At 39.5% G+C, this 24,945-nt stretch overlaps 1 pseudogene; it reads left to right on the top strand.

The window, feature by feature from the left end:
* Nucleotides 1-17,729: 17,729 nt before the first annotated feature.
* LOC149140967 (L-aspartate oxidase, chloroplastic pseudogene) lies at nt 17,730-20,199 on the top strand (annotated as a pseudogene).
* Nucleotides 20,200-24,945: the final 4,746 nt, after the last annotated feature.

Here is a 24,945-nt window from a genome sequence, read left to right on the forward strand (position 1 = left end):
ATTATATTTTATCGAAGATTTTGTTGAGAAATTAGAATTTTTTTATATTAGGTAAATTTATGTCATTTGATAATTGCTTGTGAAATTTGTTGGCCTATTATTTCTTTTAATATGTTCTTTCCATCAACAAATTACCAAAACATATTATAATCATAATAGATAAGGAACACAAGGTGTAGGCCCTCTAAGCTAGGTCGAAAACCCCATAAGAGGGGAAGCCCACAAAAATTCCTCTTTCTTATAGAATGAGATCAAACTAAGACATCCAAGGCCCTCAAACAAGAATCTGTTAGAAAGTGTAACTAGGTTCGGTCTTCATTTAATGTATTTGAGTCATCTCTTAATGTACTTGTCAAAAGAATAAAGAAAATTATTATTATTATTATTATTATTATTATTATTATTATGACTTATTAAAGTATGTGTTTCATGATTGGGTCACCATTTTTTAGGTCAATGTCCCCATCGGGACTTCTATCATATATTTTGAGTTAATAGAGCCATTGTACTTTTAAAGAGGCCCTTGATAGGCTTCTAAATCATGTAAAAAGGTTAAGTATGGATTCAAATATGACTTATGTATCCTCCACACCAAATCAGCATAGAAGAGATCAAGTCAGCCTAAGGACTGATCCAAAAACGGATCCTGGATAAACCTCTTATGTCTAGAAGACTTCATGCAAGAGGTGAAAGGTGCCAAATGGAAAAAATCCTTTGTAAATCAGAGGAAAATGAAAATCGCAGGTTGCCCTCAGAAATAATATCATTGCAGAGATCTCCTCAGTCTGAATCCAACACAACTTGAATGGGCAAAAACAGATTTCAAATGAAGAAGTTATGATGAAAAGATTCTCCCCTTATTCCTTTGAAAATGAGGCAAATTCTTTGAAAAATGGGCTTAAGGCCTTAATGAAGAAAATCACGTCACATAAGGCCAAGGCTTAATGTTGGGTGGAAGGCACCCCTGATCCGCAACCTGTGATGATCGAATCACTGGGTCGGATCAGAGGCAGACAATGTATACAAACAAAGGTCCCGAGCCGATGCGACTTGCAACTACAATCGCTGATATCGGCGGATCGATGTTGGAAATCCCAAAAGGAAAGGTCCCAGGCTAGTGCGACTTGCGACTGTGATCACAGATATTGGCAGATCCCTGTTTGTGATCCCAAAAGGGAAGGACCCTAGGCTTAGTGACATACAATATGAGATGGCCAGACCCGATGGGGGCAATAAGCCAGATTTGATATAATTTCAAATCTGAGAAGTGGGATTTTGCCATGTTTTTAATGTATTTTTGATACAAAGGGGAAAACCTTGGAACCAGGCCAATTTCAGTATTTGATGTGACTTGCAAGTAGACCCGATAGGAGAATAAGGTGGATTTCAGGACTTTTGAAGTCCAATATATTGTGTTTTATGTGGATTTCCCATGTTTTCACAATGTTCTCTGTGTAAATAGAGAACGACTGTTACTATTGATTTCATGCGCCGATTGCCCTCATTTGTGGCAGAAACAGGTGGTTTCTTCCCTGTGTGCATTATATAATGATTATTACAAGGCCGAACTTTTACAGACCGAAAGGGAAAACCAACAGACAACGCAATTTGGTTTTTAAGCTGTGAATGTCAAAGACTATGGGTTATTGGGCTGTTGAAAGGTGGCCAAGTTCTTGTTTGCTGCTAAATTGTTGATGGTGGCCAAGTTTCAAAAGCTGAGCATAAGCGGGTAGCATAGTAGCCAAGGAACTAGCGCAAAAGTAAAAGATTAGCTGAGGGAGAGTTTGGGGTCACTTGAAGTTCAAGTGAAAATCCAGAGAGCGTGAAGGTTAAGGAAGGCAGAAAGAAGCCAAAGCCGAAGAGCCAAGAGCCAAGAGCAAGAGCCAAAGAGCTGAGAGTCAGAGCTAAGAGCTACAACTAGAGCCAAAGAGCCAGAGTTAGAGCCAAGACCCAAAACTAGAGGCAAAGAGCTAGACCCAAGAGCCAAGAGCCAAGAGCTAGAGCTTCAAGATCCAAGGGAATTAAATGGTATCTAAACCTATTGTTTTTGTCTAGAACAGCAGGAGTTGGGCCAAGAGCTTGTAAAAAAGACTAATACCATAATCCTAGAGAGCCTAGTTGAATTAACTAGAGCTCACGGAGATGTAGCCCAAGAGTTTGGGTGAACTCCTAACTAATTTGTTGTCTTATGTGTCTGTTTTTACTGCTGCATTATTTATTATTATATGCATTATTATATTAGTTTAAGCACATTCACATATCAGCACAAACAACAGATTTTAAAGCAAATAATTAGCTAAAAACAAATACAAGCATACACCCATATTTTCAAGCATTTCTTAATTCCGCATTGGTTAATCATTAAAGACTTCGGAAAATTCAAGCTTTGGAAGTGGGAGAGGTTCTTGTAAGCTAGACAAGAAGCCTAAGAGACCCATTTTCAGATCAGGTGGTATCAGAGCTTAAGTTTGATTAACCCCACCTTCAAAGAAGGATTATATTAGAATGCTTGATTGACAGAGCAAAGACTGCTTGTCTGAAAGGTGTTTGAATAGCAAGAGATTGATTGTATGATTGTTTACGGACTGACTAATTACTGAGTTTGCAGAAGGAAGAAGAGCTAAAGGCATTCTTCTATTCCAAAGGATCTCAAGGAAATCCAACACACAAGAGGTTTATTGCAAAAGGTTGCTTAAATAAGCTCTTTATTTATCTTGTTGAAGTTTTTTTGTTCATTGGCATAATGAAAACTTCTTACAAGTGGGTCCTCAAATTTTGCGTTCTTCACAAGATTCCTTGATGGAGACATGAAGCAAGAATTTTCCACCATGATGGATATGGTGAGAGAAACGTATGAGGATGGAAGGAAGAGCGGTATGCTTAGAAAGTAGCTGAATTCCATGAACGAAGAGAACCAGTTTCTTGCTGACAAATTGCAGGAAATGGAGAGGCAACTTCATATTGCAAATATGAACCTAAAAAGGATGCATGAGTTGGAAACAAAACTCTTTGTTAGCCAAGAAGCCTTAGTCAAGTACCAGCTTGAAGAAGAGGTAAGCCATTCCGGTTTGTCTTCAAATTCTTCTTAGAATGCTTGTATTGGTTCTTTTGAAAAACACACTAAAGGCATAGGTTCCAAGCTAATGTCCAAGATGGGCTATGAAGGAAAGATATTGGGAAAGCATGCATAAGGTATTGCTGAACCAATAATGGTTGAGGAAATGCCTAAATATTTGGGTCTTGGCTATGGATAGTCTTATGGAGAGAATTCCAAAGCTGCCATGAAATCCTTTGAAACAGTCCAAAGAAGGAGTTTCACTTCATGTCATCTACCACAGAAGTTGTATCCAAGAGGAATAAAATAGATTGAAACATCAATTGCAGGATGCAGGTTTTTAGAAGCACACACTTGAACTAGAGACTTAGGGAGGCTTTAACAGCCTTGAAGAGTTTGATGGTGTTCCAAAGGGAGCCACTTCTTCATTTTCTTCACCTCCTCATGAAGGCAATAAAGGTCAAAGAGTCAGGTATAAATCTGGTCCTAATTATATTCCTTTTGATTAATTTGCAAAGCATGATAAATTTCCACATATGTATTGGAAAAGAGTTGCATGTTCCTTTTGTGGTTTGGATAACCATGATGTTTCTAGATGTTGGAAGAGAATGGCAACATACAAGAAGCAGAAGAAGGAAAAGAAGGAAGAAGCAAAAGGTCCATTGGACAAGGCAAATCATGCTATCAAGAGGATGCACATGCAGTGCACTTACTGCCATAAGCAAGGGCATCTTGCTACAAAGTGTTGGACACTGAATCCAACAATGCTTCTACCAAATCTTAAGAAAGTGGAAAGAGAAGATGGCATAAATGGAAGTGAGGATTCCATGAATGATGTGTCTCAAAATGATTCACATGTTGATGTTGATGCATAGGCAAAGGTAGTACCTTCGAAAAGGATTGGTAAGGAACAATTAGAGTTCTTATCCGATTAAGATTGCATGTTTATTGATGCATCTACATTATACTTCATTACAACTTCGAAAGTGCAGTGTGCTTAAGTGAAAGTTGAAGGATGAAATGCATGCATGAGCACAAGGATGTTGATGATTTCCTTGTTTTTGAACATGTATGTGCAATTAACTTGCAGGGTTGATTACTTTGACATGCATGTGATGCCATTTTGACTTGAAAGAAGTTGATTTGGTCTCCAAATGGGGATAATGATGAAAGTTTCATCTTTTGAAAAAGAGTCCTAATGGTCTTTTTCTACATGCTTGACTTAAGGGTCATCTGTTTATAGGAATGTTTTGTGGGTTTTTTGTCTAGTCCATAATTTGTATGCAGATGTAAGACATGGAGGTGTTCACAAGATGTGAAAATCTGTTTCTTTTGTTGACGCAAGAGTTAGCCCATCTAGCTGTTGTCTATATGTTTGTTGTTGTTAACAGTTGTTGTTGGTAGCTTGTCAAAAAGGTACAAATGAAAGTTTTGTGGAGTAGATGTACTTCACATTTGTTGAGCCACCTTGGATCAATGATCAAGGAAAAGAAGCTTAAACTACCTTCTATGACCTTTTTAGTAGAAGTTTTGTAGGAGGGCAAGGAGGAAGACAATTCTTCTCAAGAAGACCAGCCCATCTAGAGAAGGGAAGTGGTCAGAAACTTTGGTTCAGAGGCACTATGCAAAGGCAAGTGTAGGACAACTGAAAGAAGAGGGTGAGTCATTCTCATTTACTTTTCAGATCAGTATATCAATCTTTTGGAGACCAAAAGTTCTTTTAGCGGAAAGGCATGATCCAAAAATGGATCTTGGATAAACCTCTTAAGTCTGAAAGACTTCATGCAAGAGATGAAAGGTGCCAAATGGCACAAATCCTTTGTAAATCAGAAGAAAATGGAAATCACAGACTACCTCCGAAATAATCTCATTGTAGAGATCTCCTCATTCTGAATCCAATGCAACTTGAATGGGTGAATACGGATTTCAGATGAAGAAATTATCATAAAAAGAAGCTCCCCTCGTTCCTTTGAAAATGAGGCTAATTCTTTGAAAAATGCGCTTAAGGCCTTAATGAAGAAAATCACATCACATAAGACCAAGGCTTAAACTCGGGCGAAAGGCACCCCAGATCAGCAACCTCCAATGATCAAATCAGTCGGTCGGATCAGAGGCAGCCAGTGTATACAAGCAAAGGTCCCGGGCTGATTTGACTTGCGACATCGCCGATATAGGCGGATTGTTGTCGGCGATACAAAAAGGAAAGGCACCAGGCTGGTGCAACTTGCGACTACGATCATTGATATTGGTAGATCACTGTTGGCGATCCCAAAAGGGAAGGACACTAGGCCTAGCGACATGCGATATGCGATGGCCAGACCCGATGGGGGCGGTAAGCCAGATTTGATATAAATTCAAATCTGAGAAGTGAGATTTTGCCATGTTTTTAATGTATTTTTAACACAAAGGGGAAAAGCTTAGAACCAGGTCATTTGCAATATGCTATGTGACATGCAAGCGGACCAGATAGGAGTATAAGGTAGATTTCAAGACTTTTGAAGTCTGATTTATTGTGTTTTATGTGGATTTTCTATGTTTTCACATCATTCTCTGTGTAAACAGAGAACGACTATTACTAATGATTTCAAGCATCGATTGCCCTAATTTGTGGTAGAAATAGGTGGTCGCTGCCCCTGAGTGTGTTATTCAATGATTATTGAATGCCAAAGGAGGGATTCGAGCAGACATGGCCGAAACTTGCAAAGCCCAAAAGGGAAAACCAACAGGCGGTGCGATTTGGCTGTTAAGCCATGAATGTCAAAGACTTTGGGCTACTGGGTTGCTGAATAGTGGCCAAGTTCTTGTTTGTTGCTAAATTGTTGATGGTGGCTGAGTTGCTGATGCTGAGCATAAGAGGGCAGCATAGAAGCCAAGGAGGCAACGCAGAAGCAAAAGAGCAGCTGAGGGAGCCTTTGGGGTCACTTGAAGTTCAAGTGAAAAGCCAGAGAGCGTGAAGGTTGCTGAAGGCAGAAAGAAGCTAGAGCTGAAGAGCCAAGGTCTAAGAGCAAGAGCCAAAGAGCCAAGAGTTAGAGACAAGAGCCAGAACCAGAGCCAAAGGGCCAGAGTCAGAGCCAAGAGCCAAAACCAGAGCCAAAGAGCCAGAGCCAAGAGCCAAGAGCTAGGAGCCAGAGCTTCAAGAGCCAAGGGGATTAAATGGTGTCTGAACCCACTGTTTTGTGTAGAAAAATAGGAGTTGGGCCGAGAGCTTGTAAAAAAGACTAATACCATAATCCTAGAGAGCCTAGTTGAATTAACTAGAGCTCACAGAGATGTAGCCCAAGAGTTGTGGGTGAACTCCTAATTAATTTGTTGTCTTATGTGTCTATTTTTAATGCTGCATTATTTACTGTTTTATGCATTGTTATATCAGTTTAATCACATTCACATATTAGCACAAATAACAGATTTTAAAGCAAATAATCAGCTAAAAAAATACAAGCATACACCCATATTTTCAAGCATTTCTTAATTCTTCATTGGTTAATCATTAAAGACTTGGGAAAATCTAAGCTTTGGAAGTGGGAGAGGCTCTTGTAAGCTAGACAAGAAGCCTAGGAGCCCCATTTTCAGATCAAGGACAATATTCAACCTCATATGGAGCTTATAAATACATGCAAGTCAAATTCCTTTGGAGCATCACCTCCCAGGCTGGTTCGATATCTAAATAGTAGTTGGAGAAGTGCGAAGTAGGACGAAGTGGGTCTAAGGAAATGAAAGGAAGTGTGATTTTGGGGAAGTCTAAGGAGAATAATAAAATCAAACTTTTGGTGCCTCTCTCTCTCTCTATTTCATGCCCTATTTTGGGAGATCAAAGTCTTCCAAGTTTCACTAATGTCGAAAGTTTCCTAATGCTAAAAGCTACTACCTATTCAAAGTTGTTGGAAAGAGGTCGAAGATCTGGGAGGTTGACCTGGTGTGGCGAGAAAGTTTGTTCTTTGTATAGTGTGAAGAGTCTCAAAGAATATTATTGGAAGTAATAATTTTCTTTATTACTAAAATGCTATTTAACATGCTAAGCTAGATCTGTTTCTTCAGCTTGTCCTGACGACGAACCACACTAGTTGGTTCGAAACGTGTCGATAAATGAAATTTTATGTGATTTACGCTGAAGAATCTCTGATAAAAATAATTTTCTTGACTGGGTTTCCCCTCGATGGGGGTTTTTCCCTTGGATAGTGCCTACATCTTCTGTCTTTTTTTTGTGATATTCATACACACATAATATGGTAATTTCTTGGTGAAATATAATATAATAAAGATGTAAAAATAAGATAACACATTGACAAGAAATGATCAAGAAAGGAGAATCAAACCCTAATATAGCTTATTTGATTTTCCAACATGGTATCAGAGCTAAGGTGAGGAAGAGTCTAACATCACTTTATTGCCATGGATTCTCCCTCTTTGAGGAACTACATAACAGTAGGTATCAAAACTGCTGGAAGCTGGATCAACAAGGTCATCTACAACTTATTCAAGAAGGTTAAAATTCAAGGATCCTTGGATGCTCTTACAAGTTCTCTTAATGATGACAATGCATGGATCACTGATAGAGGAGAATCAAGACACATCAGAGAAGAAAGTAAACGAATTCATACACTACCAAAGGAGCCATCTTCTCATGCAGCAGAATTGGGTGAAAACAAGAGCTATGATGTTACAGGCCTAGGATCAACATCGCTGAAGCTAGATGATGGAACGAAGTTGTACCTCAATAGAATTCTATATGTTCTAGGTTTGAAAAAGAATTTTCTTTTTATTTCTATTTGTTGATGGAAAATCACTGGTTTGGTGAAAAGACTCTAGCATTGATAAAGCTAGGGTTATTGGAGTTCATGAAGGGAGTCTTTATAGACTCATTACACCAACCTTGTCAAGCTTTAGTTCGTATGGAAATAAGTCCCATTGAGATGTGGCATAGGAGGTATGGTAATCTACAATATAAGGTCCTCCCTACTCTTAGTATACTCGTTCATGGTATTTTGAATATGAAGTTAGATCACGAAGGTGTGTGCAATGGATGCTATTTTGGAAAACATACAAGAAATCCATTTGATAATAGTGACTCTAGGTCTAAAGAGATATTAAACATCATCCATTTTGATATGTGTGGGCCCATGTCTAACAAATCACTTTGAGGTCATCTCTAATATGTGACATTTGTTGATGACCATTCTAGAAAGACATGGCTCTAACTCCTCAAAAAAAAAATGAAGTATTTAATAGGTTCAAGGAGTTTAGGGCTAAAGTGGAAACCCTAACTGAAAGAAAGATAAAAAAATCTGAGGTTTGACAATGGTGGGGAATAAAATTCTAATGAATTTATTGCATCCTCTAAGACGGTAGGCATTAAGAGGGAGCTCACGTTTCCATATTATCCTGAACAAAATGGATTGGCTGAAAGGAATAATAGGTCAATTGAAGAAGGAATTTGAGCTATGCTCCTTGATCAAGACCTACCAAAATTCTTATGGGGAGAAGAAACACTAATAATCGTATACATTCAAAATAGAATTCCTCATAAGAGTCTTGATAATACAACACCCGAAGAAGTATTCATTGGAAAGAAGCCAAGTGTGGATCACCTGTGAATTTTTGCAAGTCCAGCATATATCCATTTTCTGAAAAACAAGTGAAAGAAGTTGGATTTTACAAGTATCAAGGGAATATTCATTGGATATAGGATCTCTTAAAAAGCATATAAAATCTATGTTAAGGAAGGAAGATATATTGAAGTAACGAAGGATGTCATCATTGATGAAAATCTAGCATACAAGAAATCAAAAGGTATTCCTATTGAATTTGATGATGAAGAAGTTTCCATATTTGAAGAAGAAGAAGTTCATCATGAAAACTCTACTACAAATCTCAAAGAAGGACCGAGTCAACCTATTCAATTGGTGGTCATTCCAACCACAAGGAAAATTCCAAATTGGTTAAAAGCTAAATTAGAAGATGTTGAAGTACACAAAGCTGTGAAAGGAACCTTCAAGGAAATAAAGAGACCATAGATATATTCTAATTATGTTGCATATATGACGAAATTTATTGAATCCGAACCATCTATATTCAAGGAAGATACGCATTAAGAGGTTTTGAAGAAATCAATTATCAATTTTTTGTAGATTCAACTGCTTATGTGATTTTCTAAAACATAATAAAAGAATCTACTCTACTTTTCAATAGAAACCAAAATTGATCGATGAAAACAATAATCAGAAAAGGAAGAATATCAATCATACATAACAAAATATTTCTCTGCAGAAAGAAATTGCTAAAAAACCCTGCTATCTATATTTCATTAACCAAAATATCTAAGAATAAAATATAATGCTTCTTCCACGTGAACAATTCCTACACTAGTAAAATCTAACTCTTTGCCTCATAAGCCAACTTAAGCCAACACTTCGCTAATTCTGCTTCCTGCGAAGCCCCTAGTTCCTCCAACATTAGAACTATTTTAAGTGACTATAACTCAATTAGACTAAGTTATCTAATCACAAATCAAAAGAACTCAACCCAAGCCCCTAAAATTTAGGGATCACTCTACATGACTCTAGATAGACTTCCAACTCTAATTTACTAAGCCAACTAAGTCAACTTAACTTAATTAACTACTACAAGCTGCTACGAGAAAAGAACTAACTCAAATTTACTGATCCAACTAAGTCAAATTAACTTAGTTAACTACTACAAGCTGGTATGAGAATAGAATTACAATTTAATTCCCAATTTAATTCAAGGAAAAATTAAATTAGAATTTTCTTCATGTTATTTCTAACATTTCTTGTTGCTATTTACAAAACTGCCTCTCAACAAGAAAGGAATTCAACTCTATCCAGAGACGATACCTTTGGAATGTTCTGCTTGCAACACTTATCTCTAGTGTTGTTGCTACTGCAACTTCTGAAACAAAAGAAACATCCAAACTGAATCAATATGATGCATCTCTCACTAGAGGCTCTTATTGCTACTAGCTCTGCCTCTATCGACTAAAAAATGTGGGCTTCTGCTTACTCTGCATTTGTGCCAATGACACTATATTCAACTTTTCTCTGTGCTCTCCAGTATCTAACTCCTGCTAGCCTCTAATATATGGCTTCATATGACTTCATCGACTGCCACTGATCCATCCTGCTACTGTGTACTATGGGATCCTATAGAAAGGTAATGATCAATGAGACAAAACCTCTCAATGTACCCTGCCCAAATTTCTACACTCGTGGGACTTTTACTTCACATCACCCCACCTCTCACCTGGGGGTATGGCTGCATGTGCTCCCTTTTCTCACTTGGCCCAAAATTTCCCTCCACTGGAGGTCTTTGCTTGAGTGGATGCCTCCAATTGGTCTCCTATTTACTTATCTAATTGTCTCTGCTCAATAACTTTTTGATGCTGCATGTTTTGAGGTAATCCATGCTTCCGATCTGATTTTAAATTTCCGATATCTCCCTCATCTGAACTCTGATTTAGTCAATTTTATTTTTAATTTGGGTAGTTTTTGCAAGGAATCTAGATCTGAAATTTGTTTTTGAAAAATTTTCACGAAAGTTTTAAGATCTTCTCTCCAAAATCACCACCCAAAAAAATTCTTTCTCTCATGCCATGTAGGTATGATATTAATTAAGTCAAGCATATTGGCTTCATAGTCTCTGATTGGGGTGGTAGCGAGACCGATGGAAGAAGCACTATCGAAGGATGTTTTCGTCTGGGAGCCATTATGATCTCATGGATGAGTAGGAAGCAAGATCCCATTGTGTTGAGTAGTATTAATGAAGAATATGTGGTTGCATGTAAAGTAGGAAAGGAGGTTGTTTGGTTAAGGAAGCTTCTGAAAGATTTGTTTGAGAAGTCTTTGGGTCCTACTGTGATTAATTGTTACAATCAAACTTGTATCAAGATGTTCAGAGATCCCATGTTTCATTCTAGAATGAAGAATATTAAAAATAAGTTCCATCTTATTAGGAACTTGGCACAAGATGGGAGCATGAATTTGGAGTATGTCTCGACAGATTGAATATGTACGTACATACTAACAAAGGCTCTTCCTAATAATAAGTTTGAGTATTTGAGAAACTTCTTGGGTTTGATAGACATTGTTGAATGTATTGATGATAAGTAAATGGAAGTGATTTGTTGAGGCTTTGCAAATGAAGCATTTCCTGCGAGGACATATGGCCGACACTTTGTGTTGATGTCTACGTCCCAAAATAGGGAGTGTGGCATGGGTCATAGAGCCTTGACAATGGATATGCACCTAGGTCCTTGGGTTGATGGTTAGAAAGTAATCCTAATGGTACCTAGAGGGTATGAAAGCTTGAGTCCACCTTATTCCAACTTGGATAGATTTCCCTAGTCAAGAATCTAATCCATGGCACTGTAATGCTAAAATTGTTGAGAGACCAATGGGTAGATTTCCCTAGTCAGGAATCTAGTCCATCACATTGTGTTGGCTAAAGTTCGTCAGTGTTCAAATAGTTTGAGATCTTCTATTATATTTGTGTATGATGAATACCTCCCTAGCTACGAGGGAGAGTTGGAAATTGTAACTACATTCGGTCTTCACATAATGTATTTTAGACATCTTATAATGTACATGTCAAAAGAATAAAGAAAAAAAACTATTATTATTGTGAGTTATTAAAGCATGGGTTTCAAAGTGCCCATATAGGAATTCTAGGATTTATTCCAAGTCAATAAAGTCATTATACTTTTAAATAGACCCTTCTTGGGCTTTTGAATCATATAAAAAGGTTGAGTATTGAGTCAAATTTGATTTATGTATCTTCCACACCAAGTCGGCCTAAATGAGATCAAGTTTGACTAAGGACATTATTCAACACATATGGAGCCTATAAATACTAGCAAGTCAATGTCATTTGGAGCATCACATTTCAAGTTGGTTCTATATTTCAAGAGTAGCTGGACATATGCAAAGTAAGACGAAGTGGGTCTACAGAAGACAAAAGAAGTGTGAGTTTGGGCAGTCTAAGGAGAAGAAGAAAAGCAAACTTTTGGTGCCTCTCTCTCTCTCTGTTTCGTTCCCTATTTTGGGAGATCAAAGTCTTCAAAGTGTCACTAATGCCAAAAGCTTCCTAATGTCAAAAGATGCCACCTAGTCGAAGTTACTTGAAAGAGGTCGAAGATTTGGGAGGTTGAATTGGTGTGGAAGGAAGATTTAACCTTTGTCTAGGGTGAAGAGTCTCAAAGAATGCTATTGAAAGCAAGAATTTTCAAGACTCGACTTTCCCCTCGAGGGGTTTTTTTCCCTAGGATAGTGCCTACATCTTTTGTCTCTTGTTTTGTGATCTTCATACACACATAATATGGTAATTTATTGATGAAACATAATTTAATAAAGAAGTAAAAGGAATCCAACACACTAACAAGTACTTATCAAGAAAGAAGAATCAAACCCTAATATAACTGCTTTGATTTTCCAATAGAATCCACCCTCCAGGTAGCCAAGTCAAGCCCTCCAAATTTTCCATCAATATAATCTTTTGAAAGTGACATTAATCACACAAGCACATCTTAGAAATTTCTACATCAATTTACATGGGTTATTTCACATAAAACTCGCTTAGGAAATTTGCATCAGATTTAGTATTTTAACATCAAGAAACAAGCATCATTTCAGAATTTTATCCTCATGAATCTTCTCATCACTTTTACTATTAAGACCGGGGAAACTTTGGATCACTTTATATCAAAATTCATGATAGAGAATCACCTAATTTCTTTCCATTTGATGGAGGACTTATGCCAATGTATAACTGTTCTCATATGAAAAAAGACACATTTTTTGAGTCAGAGGATTTGTAATTAGCTTCTTAAGGTCAATTAATCCAAATTATATTTTCTAAAAAATATTTTTCCTTTTTCTTTGCAAGAAGTCCAATTAGGACTTTGACTCTTTAACTCAATAAATCCTATAAGCATGAAGAACAAACAACAGTAATTCGTTTTTTTGCTTTTTACATAGAATACATAAGTACAATTATGAAGAACTAATATAGTTACACTTTTCAACATATTTTATGATCTAATACTAGTTCGTTATTCATGCTTAAGGTGTTATTAATCAACCCAAGAATTTTCTTCCTTCTATCTATGAGGGGGTTGATCCATCTCAAAAAATATGATATAATAATTAATACCAACCTATTCATAGTGATATGTTCTATCATATGGTGGGTCATTGTGGACATGAATCCAAAAAAGCGGATGCTGTGTGTGTTGTAGAGGCATAGATAAAAGAAACATTGAATTTTTTTACTATTACTTGATGGAATTAATTGTCATACATATCCACAATTACACTAAACATAATTTGTTAGAGAACATATAGAAAAAATACATATGAAACATATACACAACATAGTAGATCAAAATGTACAAATATTTATATTAAAAAAGAGTGATCTATATAGAATGTTAAGATCAATGTGATGAAGGGAAAGCTCTCTAGAAATTAAAATTCCCAATAAAAGACAAACTTTTGATGTTGCATACATTAATAAATACCCCTTTCAATGATATAGGATATGTCAGTTGTACCTTCAATATCCAACTACATCTCTTCTTACTTTGACCCTTCTATTATGAGATCTGGTCTCAAACTCAAAGCCTCACCAATAAAAATTACATTTGGGTGGGGATTGGCATTCACTCTTATCTTCACACTTGGTTTCACTTAAATACTGAGAAACATCAAAGTAATCACATTCTCAATATCCTATGGCATATGGCTAGAGATGAATCAATCTATACTTTACACCGAGCCTGCTCTAGCCATGAAATTTGTTTCTCATAGGTTGGCCATTTTTCCCTCACGTGTCTACACACAAAGTTTTCAATTTTTCATGCACCATATTAAGCTCATTATTCCGACTGACTCCCAGTGGGATTTATTCAATGCTGAAGCACAAGGCTCACCATCATTGAGGGGTGTTTGTGACATCCATCATCTATCCACAAATTCACAAATCGGCCAATGGGAGGGCACCCAACAAATAATTATGTTGAGCTCATGGATGTCAAGCTCATATTACACCTTGCACAGGAAAACATAATTACAAATATTCACATATATGGGGACTCACTTTTTGTGATAAATTGGATGAAAGGTAGTCTTTCAACTGCTTATAGAGAGGTGCGACACTACCAATCGTTTTCTTTTACCAATACTTATGATTGTAGACTACGCCTAACATTCCACTTTTCCTACTTAGTTTGTGTTTCGCAACCAAGTATTATTAATGTGTTCCTTTATACAAGTGAAAGCCCATAAAACTCACATAAACAACATTATACAAGAGAAATGCACAACATTATAAAGGGAGGGGCAACTCCCTGCATATGAGTTTGCCCGAATCAATATATTATACAATCTTCACTTTTACAAATCTTGGGAAACCCCAAATTTACACTTAGCCAATTTTCCAACTTCGGAAAACTCGGTTGCCCAATGTGTCGATGCCTCCGCACAGTCGCCACATGACTCACCAACACTTCGTTCACCTCATCGCACAATCGTGTTGTTTACCCAACTTGGGCGCGTCTCGTCGTAACGAAGTTGCCACACACGGGCGCCCCCGCACGAGTCATACCTTCGTTCACAATCTCAACACTTCACCGTTTCCTCCATTTCGTGGTGCACGACGTGCCCTACCCGGGTCGCCCATCCGCAAGATTCTTCGTTCCAGTGTGCACGGCATGCCCTCACCCGGCCGCCCACCCGCACGTCTACCCGTTCACCCTGTTAGACTCAGTCTTGTCAGTCTTCTATCAAAGTCGAATTCACCAAGGTTCATTTCTCGTCATTTGCAGTCATCAAATACCAGTTTGGTCAAAAAGGGTCATTTTAATCCTTGAGTCCAGGGTTTTGTCTCCAGAAGTGTTCACTAATGCCTGCAGGCCAAAGAGAGCTTCAATAAGGTTTCACTTCAAGATCCACATTATTAATAATGCTGAAGGACAGTTCTTCTTCAAAACTCTGTTTTAAAGAAGAAATTATTAAGTTCGTTCAATACATGGTTGATAAGGTTTTACAGCTCTTCAGGCAGCCCTGCCCATCTTGCTAGGTTCAGCAGCCCCTATCCCTGCAAAAGCACAAACAGACAGAACATCATCAGCACAAAGAGACAAAGCAAGATCATACAAAACGGAGTTTGCATTCAAATGCCAGAATGCCCAAATTATACAACTTGGTTTGCCGAATCAGAAGAAATCAAGACAGTGTTGTTTGCTGAGCTTGGCTGATTGAAGCACGTTACAAAAGTGAAGGCTTTGAGAGAGTCCCCTTTTAGAGGATTTGTAATGTCTATGTCATGTAAAGCACCCAATAGCCAGGTCTATAATATTTATAGCATAAAAATGCTACATGAGTAGCATAAGAAGGAAAGTGTGTTGATAAGGAGCTACTCTTTGTTTTACACTTTCTCCAATGAAGACAATGACAAAAATGTCTGAAGAGACCAGGCAGATAGGAAGGTACATTAGAAGGAATCAAGACCTTTTATTCTTGATGTAGGCCACATTCCTCATAGTCATAACTCAAATATTTGGAATTTGTTAATAAGAGTGAATATAAGGCTGCGAATTCTGTTATTTGAAACAAAGTTTCAGAACAATTTTGAAGAATACTTTAACACACTCTATTTGGCAAGACAAACCTTTTTTTATTGTATTTTGCAAATGAAGAATCACAAAAGTGAAGTCTCTAAGGAAGTGATGAAGGAGAAGATAGCCAGACACTATTTTGTGGAACAAATTTTAAAAACGATAAATACTGGAAGAAGCAGAGAAAGAAGCGCATGTTGTCAATTGTTAAAATCCAAGACCTGAAGACTTTATTGATGTTTATAAAGGAGATATTTTAAATGAACTTCCCTATTTAGGAACTTACACCATGATGTTAAAGCCAACACCCCTGCAAGAGACACTTTTCAGAAAAATACATGAAATAGTTCATATGAAAAAGTCCACCTGTTGAAATGTGGAGTTGGAGATGATCGTCTCAATTGCTCCATACATCCTTGTCTTCTCAAAGATCTGGTATTCATTGAAAAGTACTGGGGGTTTATCATGGAGAGAGGGAAAAACTGGTGATTTTTTCAGACTAAGACTGTGTTATGAGCCTGCGCGGCGCGTAGAGCACATGGCGCGGCGCACATGGGCCGCGCGACGCACTGGGCGCGATCATACAGTGCAAAATATACACTGGCGTGGCGCACATGGAGAATGGCACGGTGCACAGGCCTGAAAGCACTAAATTTTGCCTTTTTTCCCTCAAATTGCATAAGGAATTCACCACTTAGCGCTGGAGTTTCTAATCACCCTTTCTGAGGCAAGAGAGGGTTGCTCCGTTTTGGGATATTCAAGAGTAGATTGTTAAAGATCAGTGGGGAATTAGCTGGAAATGTAAACAACGATAACACCAGAGATCCATCATTCTCATTCGATATGCTCGATGCAATCTTTAAGTCTACTGAAGATGAGGAAGGAATGATGGCTTAGAAGAAAAGTAACAGTCGATAAGAGAATAATACACTCATGAGGAATTCTAGTTATAAACGCGTTGCCAAAATTGAAAGGCAATGTAATGAAGATCCAGCAAGGATCAATAACAATGAGAGATGCATGTGTGGAAGATCTCTCAAGATAGGTGTTTTCAATGCTGAAAATTAAGAAGCCGAAGCCACATATGGGAAGCATAAAGAATTTCATCTATCCTTTCAGTCTGCAATGTCATCTGCAGCATCGTGTTTTTCCAATTATACTAGTGATTCCACCTTCAGCAACTCATATTTATCTTCAGATGCAGTCTCTATACAGATATAGTTCCTCCATTTGTACTGCTAAAACAAAAGGGAATTCTCATCATGTGGGTCGTGAAGGCAGAGCATGGAAATGGGTTGTTGGCGATCGAGATTTACATGGAAAATCATCAATTGGAGATGGATATTTTCGAACTACTGAGATACCTTTCAACCCTGCAGATCATACTAAGATGAAGTTAAAGTCCAAAAGGCGTAAAGATTCTAGGAAGCACAAGCACCCAAACTCTCCAGGCAGGAGGGTCGCACGTTTTCTGAATTCTCTGTTCATGATTGGGGGCACCAAGAAGCCAAAGCTTTCGTCATCTTCTTTTAAGCGACTCCCATCCATGTTATTCCTCTGAAAGAAAACCCATCTCCATGTATTCATCTTCTTCTTCAGTCTAATCCGTTACATGCAAGATGTCATCATACTAGCAAATGACAGTGATGTAATTGCCAAATGTTGAATGTAAAATGATTCATTTGCGTATTCATGATCCAAATTGAATGAAAGAGGCGTTATGTCTTAGGTGGCAGTCACTGCATACTTTGGCATTCGATCCAAAGAACATATGTGGCGGATTTGACCCAGACTTTTGCATTAAAATATTGGAGACCTTTTCCCTTCTGTAAAGTGGCAAACGCATCTCCAGAAATTTGATGGCGGTGTACAAGAAAGAGTTCAAGGCAATGAGTGGTTATTTGACAGATTCAGGAGAGGCAATTTTGAAGCGAGTGGAGCATTTTATTCAAAGCTATTGGGTCCTATGAGGGTAAATATTTCAAAAGCGGTCTCGCCTACATCAGCGCCAGATGGAAAGAGTCAAGCGCGAGAAGGCTCAAAAAAGGAATGGAGGTGGAGCAATCAAATAGTAGTCAGCTGGCTGCTCAGACTATCCGCCGGGCAGATCACCTGGTTCATGCAACAAAGCTGACAAGGGTTAGCAAGCAACACAGTAGTGTTGCTATAGCCATTGTTAGAGCTGAAGAGGAAATGCACAGAAATACTGTGAGGGCAGAAAAGACTTGGAGTAAATGAAGAAATTGATCCTAGAGCTAGTGGGGGGATGAATGGTTTCTTTTTCCTTTGCGATGGAGAAGCATGCCCCCCCTATCTTCACTTCGCCTATCAAGGGGATGGAAAATATCACAAACAATCAAGTGCTTTCTGTTATTTACAAGTTCCCACCAACACACAAACACATTACAAGGCCTCCTACTAGAGTAATAAAACCAAAGAAGTCTGTATGCGAGAATGATGTAAATACACCAACTCTATGGCATGAAGATAATGGGAGGAAGGCACATGATCGAGAAAAGGCCACACCATACTGGACCTGCCTCAGCTCCTCATCTAGGAAAATCTGCTCATCGTCTTATTGCCAACAGTCTACAATTAAGGAACAGCAGCTCACAGGAGGTAACACTTAGTGTGCAGCATGAAGCTCGTACTGGGGAGGTACCAACATGATTTATAGTCCTAATTCATATCCAAAACGAGATGATAATCTTGGATATGAACATGGATATCCTTCAGATAGCTCTCAAAAATATAACAGTAGAGTGTACAATGGCAGTCAGAGTAATGAGCAGGGTTATGTTGTATCTGCTTTCAATAGTTATGGTGAAAGATGTAATGACAATCAGAATCATCGTCATAGCTATGGTAGTTCTTCACACCATCAGTTCCAGTCTGGTGTCCCTATCGATGAGTACTATGGTTACCAAGGACAAAAGGACATTCAGCAGCAAAATGGCAGAATAAATTCCCACTCATATCAGGATAGCATGACACAAGTCTTCAATACAGGGAACTCTTCCACAAGATTATCTATGATGAATGCAAAGCATGTACTGGAAAACAATGGCCAGTTATCCATTGCAATGCACTCAGGGAGGAATAAAATGCAAAAACAACTTTCACTACTGTCCCAGACATTGCTGAAGAACTTCACCTATAAGAAAAGGATTGAAAGATATACATTGGGGATATTTGAAAATATGCGATTTCAGAGCCCTCAGCTTTGCATGGCCTCCATAGACAATGAAGAGAGAAAATCCCCAAAGGCAGTTCATGTATCCAAGTCAAGTGCCAATTCAATTAAATATTTTGATTTTTTTTATCATTGGTAGTGGAGTGGCTGGTCTTAGATATGCCCTCGAGGTTGCAAAACATGGGTCTGTGGCAGTCATCACAAAAGCTGAACCACATGAGAGTAATACAAATTATGCACAAGGTGGTGTTAGTGCAGTTTTTGCTCCTTCAGATTCTGTTGAGAACCACATTCGGGATACTATTGTTGTTGGTGCATACTTATGTGATAAAGAGACTGTAAAGGTGGTATGCACAGAAGGCCCAGATAGAGTTAAAGAGTTGATCACCATGGGTGCATCCTTTGATCATGGTGAAGATGGTAGCTTACATCTTGCTAGAGGGGGGGGGGCATTCTCATCACCGTATTGTTCATGCAGCAGATATGACAGGAAGAGAGATTGAGCGAGCTCTGTTGAAGGCTGTTGTTAATAACCCCAACATCACCATGTTTGAGCATCACTTTGCCATAGACTTGCTTACGTTTGAGGATGGATCAAATATTTACTGTCACGGTGTGGACACATTGAACACCGACACTAATGAGGTGGTCCGCTTCATTTCAAGGGTAACTTTACTTGCATCTGGTGGGGCTGGACATATTTATCCTACTACCACAAATCCTCGTGTTGCAACTGGTGATGGTATTGCGATGGCACATAGAGCATCTGCAGTTATTTCAAATATGGAGTTTGTACAATTTCATCCAACTGCATTAGCTGATGAAGGTCTACCAATTAAACCTCATACACGAGAAAATGCATTTTTAATAAGTGAAGCTATTTGTGGGGCTGGTGGTATTCTTTACAATCAAGCTATGGAAAGGTTCATGCCACAGTATGATTCCAGAGGAGAACTTGCACCTAGAGATGTGGTGGCACACAGTATTGATGATCAATTAAAGAAATAGAATGAGAGATATGTTCTATTGGATATAAGTCATAGAGCCAAGGAGGAAACATTGTATCATTTCCCAAATATTGCTGCTGAGTGTTCGAAGTATGGCCTTGACATAACAGAAAGTCCTATACCTGTAGTGCCAGCTGCACATTATATGTGTGGTGGGGTTCAAGCTAAACTTCATGGAGAGACACCTATAATGGGTCTATATGTAGCTGGTGAAGTTGCCTGTACAGGACTTCATGGTGCCAATAGGCTTGCAAGCAACTCATTACTTGAAGCACTTGTGTTTGCACAGAAAGCGTTGAACACATCAGTATTGTTGTAAGCAGTGCATAAAGGAGGAGGCTTTGAATGACACAAAAGGTGAAAAAGTCGAAAACCAAGCGGTGAAAAAGGCACAGGGAAGGCAAAAAGTCAGAAACCGAAAAGCCAAAATCTAAATCAGAGGCATCCACCAGGGCAGAGAAACAAGATTCGATTTCCTATTCTTCACTTCAGTTATGATCTGCAGCTACAACTGTCATCTTTTTATTGATTATCAAAAAGTTTCAAGTGAAATAATGAAACGCTGTTCTGTCAATAGAACAGATGGACGGTTCATTTCATATCCTCAGGATTTTAGTTGTAACAACTCCCTATTTTCATCGATCTGTTTTCCCATTCCTGAAGTTATTTATTGTATGAAAAATTATGTGTGAGAGGTTCTGAGTTCTGGCAAACAGTGGGAGAGTTGTGAAGGAAAACTTCACTGTACAGTTTTTTGACAGGGATTTAATGAAAAGATACAGCTCTGACTCCTGAGATTCATGTGGTGTGAATTCAGCATCTGTTTTTTCCTTTGTTTCATATGTAGCTTGTTATGTTTCCATTTCATTTCATAATCATCTCTAAATGAATACTTTTAAGTGTGAAAGGCAGAATCCAGTTTTCTGCTCTGCCTTGGGAAGGTATTCATGTTTTGTGTTTTCTTCTGTTTGATAAGGATTCATCTATTGCCCTTGTCAACCTCTCAGTGTTCTTTTCATTCCATATAATGTCAAAATTGAATGCTAAATTTATTGCATGTCTTTCCTCCTGAGATGATCTATGTCTCAAATTTAATTTCCCTGCTCATGCCATTCTCGATCCCATGTTGCCCAGAAAACCCAGTCATTTATCGAATTTCCCCTTTTTCTATCCATTTACTAGCCTAAAATCAGTTCCCATTTTTAGTCATCTCGCACTCGATTTCTCATTTTATCGAGATTGACTTGAGAGAGCCCTCTCCTCTCCTCGTAGGGCTAGCTATGAGGGTGAGCTTGGTTTGATGTTGCCTTGAACCTGCCTTCCTTCAGCCTGAGGTAGATTCGAGCACTAACACACCCAACATTGTTCACCCGAGTCACCACACGCCTTCACCCGAGTCACCACATGACTTCACCCAGTTCACTCGAATGACCTCACCCAAGTCGCCACATGACTTCGCTTGGTGGTATCGGAGCTAGTGCCGGGGAGCTGGTGTTGGTGTTGAAGCGTTAAAGCTGATACACACCTGCACTTCGTGTTAGGTGGTATCAAAGCCGGTGAACTGAATCAAGGAGTTGATTCTACAAAGACCAAAGACTTGGCAGGGAGCTCAAGTTTTGCAGGTGACAGGTGAAATATCAGGGTGATTCAGGTGAATGGTGAAACAGGTTTAGCAGAGGTGAAGCCTAATGCTTGGGCCAAGCTGAAAAACAAGACATGACAGGTTTGGAAGAATGCAAAGAGAAGCTCTTGCTCACCTTATACAGGTTGAAGCGGATGAAAGAAGAGAATCCCCGGAGTCGAGAGAAGCTTGAAGTCTTGGAAAAAAATGTTGAAGACAAACTTCTTCAACTTGGTTGGAAAATGGAGCAAGATGAAGTTGGAGATTGTGCCGACAGGGAAGAGGAAGCCATGATGATTGAGGATGTTGCAGATGTGACAACGGTGGAGGATGAACTTGAGATTGATCAAGTTGGACCAGGATCGTGCAGTTTGCAGACATGGATGGATGAGGATACTCATATGGAGGAGCCTCATGATGATGATGTAAGTATTATTGATGCTTGTGTTTCACTTGAGCATTTGGTAGATGGAGCAGATGCAAATAAGGGCAAAATCAGTTTGTCGATGCTAGGGAGGATCTTACCATGGATGACTACGATGAGACCTTGTATGGAGAAGCAAGGATTGTTGACTATTGTAGGACTTGTTGGGGTTTTTTGTGATCTTATAATAGAAGGTACAAGGGCCTGTAACTTGAGGTATGATGTTACTTGGGTGGACTTCTCATGGCCGAGACCAAGAGCAAGTCTTGGTGGAACCTTTAGTGGGGAAGCCGTGATGGAAGGGACTCGTGATGATGATGATATGGTTGGGTGACCAAGTTCACTAGACCGAAGATTGCAGGCCTGGATGAGGATGACCAATTGTTTTGACGAGACTACTTGGTTGGACTACATGGGCAACTTAGTCATGGACATCAGGTTGGAGACATGGAGCATGGCAATCTTATGTAGGGACATTATGCAGGAGCACTTGTAGAGGTGTCACTTATGGGCATCCAATGAGGAGTGCAAGGCAAGGACATTGTGTAGGGGGATTTGTTAGTGTGACATGGAGACTTATTATTTATGAGCCGATGGAGAGGTTGTGCACTCTTGTACAACAAGGCCATGGACTTGGATGGAGTTGTGAGTATACTATGGAGCATTCCTACTACATGGAGAGTTGAGGCATCTTGCAGAGACCTTTGGGCCAGACTTGCATACTTGCTGAGATGTTGATTGGAGATGACTCATGGAGCTCATCATGACATGAGGTTGTGACTTCTAGGGAGACTTCATATATGGTGGACTTGGAGGATCTGATGCATTAAGGAGCTGAGGTCAGAGAATTTGATGTAGAATGGGATGCATACTTCCAAGTAATGTATGGGTGTGGCTTGGAAGAATGACTTGATGTGGAGGATCGATATAAGACACTTTGAAGTGTTGGAGTTACAACGATGATGATGCCTTGGTGGCAACACTTGGGAATGGGTTGAGCCGAGACTAAACCACTTTTGACACATGGGAGCCAATTGATCTATGATCGTGGGAAGCACATGGGAGATGAGACAAGTAGATACTTATTTCTATGGCAGACATGAGGGATGGCACATTGCAGATATGATGAAGGTTACTTCATGGACCTAGATGTGGCACATCGAGAGTCAGAGTTTGATGAGATGGTCTCTTCATATTGAGGAGGCACACATATGGATGATGATGTTGGGGGAGATGTGGCTAATTTCATGCAACACATTGGTACCAAGCATCATGGACAGCATGTTGCAGATGAGATGACTACTTCATGGACCTGAGCATGGCTTACTTATATGGAGATGGATTCTTGATCGATTTGAGGATGTGACGAGATGTTCTGAGAAATGAATAATGGTAGCATGAAGATGTGCACTCTTATGGTTTGAGCGTGACAGTTGGATTAGCTACCCAACTAGTTCAGACATGGGGGCCGTCATGTACAGAGATGTGTTAGCATTATGTTGGAGTATCATGGCAGCAATTCACATGGGGATGACACATGATGAGGTTGACACGATATGTTGCAGGAAGCATGTAGCTTGAGATGGGGGGACCAGCCTTCCATGATGGGGAAAAGCATGTGGAGATTGTGACAGGGTGGTTGATGATCATGGATTGAGATGATTTTTGATGTATGACATACTGATGGGGTGTATACCTTGGTATGGTGATCTTGGTGACAGATGGTTGTCGGGATGAGATATTGTCGAGGATGAAAATGACTTCCAGTGGGGGAGGATGTTAGGACCTGTGGTCCATGCGACGGGCAGGGAAACTCCACCGTGCGAACTGCATACAAAATATGAAATGAAATGAGCCAAGAAATGAGTTTATAAGGTGTTGGGCGAGTTGAGGGGGTGGTCCCATGAGTTTGGCAGGCCGACCATCCTCTTGGGCGAAACAACACATGTTGAACGAGGCGACTTTGGCGTTTGGTGTGGGACGGCTGGGTGACACAACACGCCACCCGCACATATATATTGGAGGTCGTTTGGAGACAAACGACCATCATTCGATCAACATGAGTTCGAATAAGGAGTTTTGTAGTGCGTGGATGAGCCTGCATGACGGGTAGTACTCGGGTGTAAACTCGTTCAGAAAAGTCATTCGGACAGTCGTTCGAGAAAGTCGTTCGGACAATCGTTTGGGAAAGTCATTCGGACAGTTGTTCGGGAAAATCGTTCGGACAGTCGTTCGGGAAAGTCGTTCAGACAGTCATTTGGGAAAGTCGTTCGGACAGTCGTTCGAGAAGGTCGTTCAGAAAAGTCATTCAGGAAGGTCGTTCGGGTAGGTAGTTCAGGCAGAACTCGGGCGAGGTCGTTCGGGCGAGGTCGTGTGGCGACCTGGGTGAGGTCGTTCAGGTGACCCGAGCGAAGTTGTGTGGCGACCCACATGAGGCCGTTTGAGTGAACTGAGTGAAGTCGTGTGGCGACTCGAGTGAAGGTGTGTGGTGACTCGGGTGAACGAGTAGATGTGGGGACATGTAGACAGGCGAGGGCGCGTTGTGCACGTTGGAACGAAGAATCGTGCAGACGGGCGACTTGGGTAGGGCGCACCGTGCACGATGAAATGGACGAAACAGTGAAGTGTTGAGATTGTGAACAAAGTGTGACTTGTGCGGAGGTGCCCGTGTGTGGTGACTTGGTTACGACAAGGCGTGCCCAAGTTGGGAAAACAACACGATCATGCGACGAGGTGAACGAAGGGTTGGTGAGTTGTTCAATGACTATGCAGAGGCGCCAACAAGTTGGGCAACTGAGTTTGCCGAAGTTTGAAAATTGACTAAGTGTAAATTTGCGGTTTCCCATGATTTAACTTGTACTTGTAAAAGAAGATTATATATACTGATTCAAGCAGACTCATATTGCAGGGAGTTGCCCCTCCCTTTATAATGTTGTGCATTTCTCTTGTATAATGATTTTTATGTGAATGTTATGGGCTTCACTTTTATAAAGGATAAAAGAATAATACTTGGTAATGAA

The sequence above is a fragment of the Pinus tabuliformis genome, chromosome X (assembly GCF_031772625.1).
Source record: "Pinus tabuliformis cultivar Carrire ecotype Pingquan chromosome X, CPIR1, whole genome shotgun sequence".
NCBI lineage: Eukaryota > Viridiplantae > Streptophyta > Pinopsida > Pinales > Pinaceae > Pinus > Pinus tabuliformis.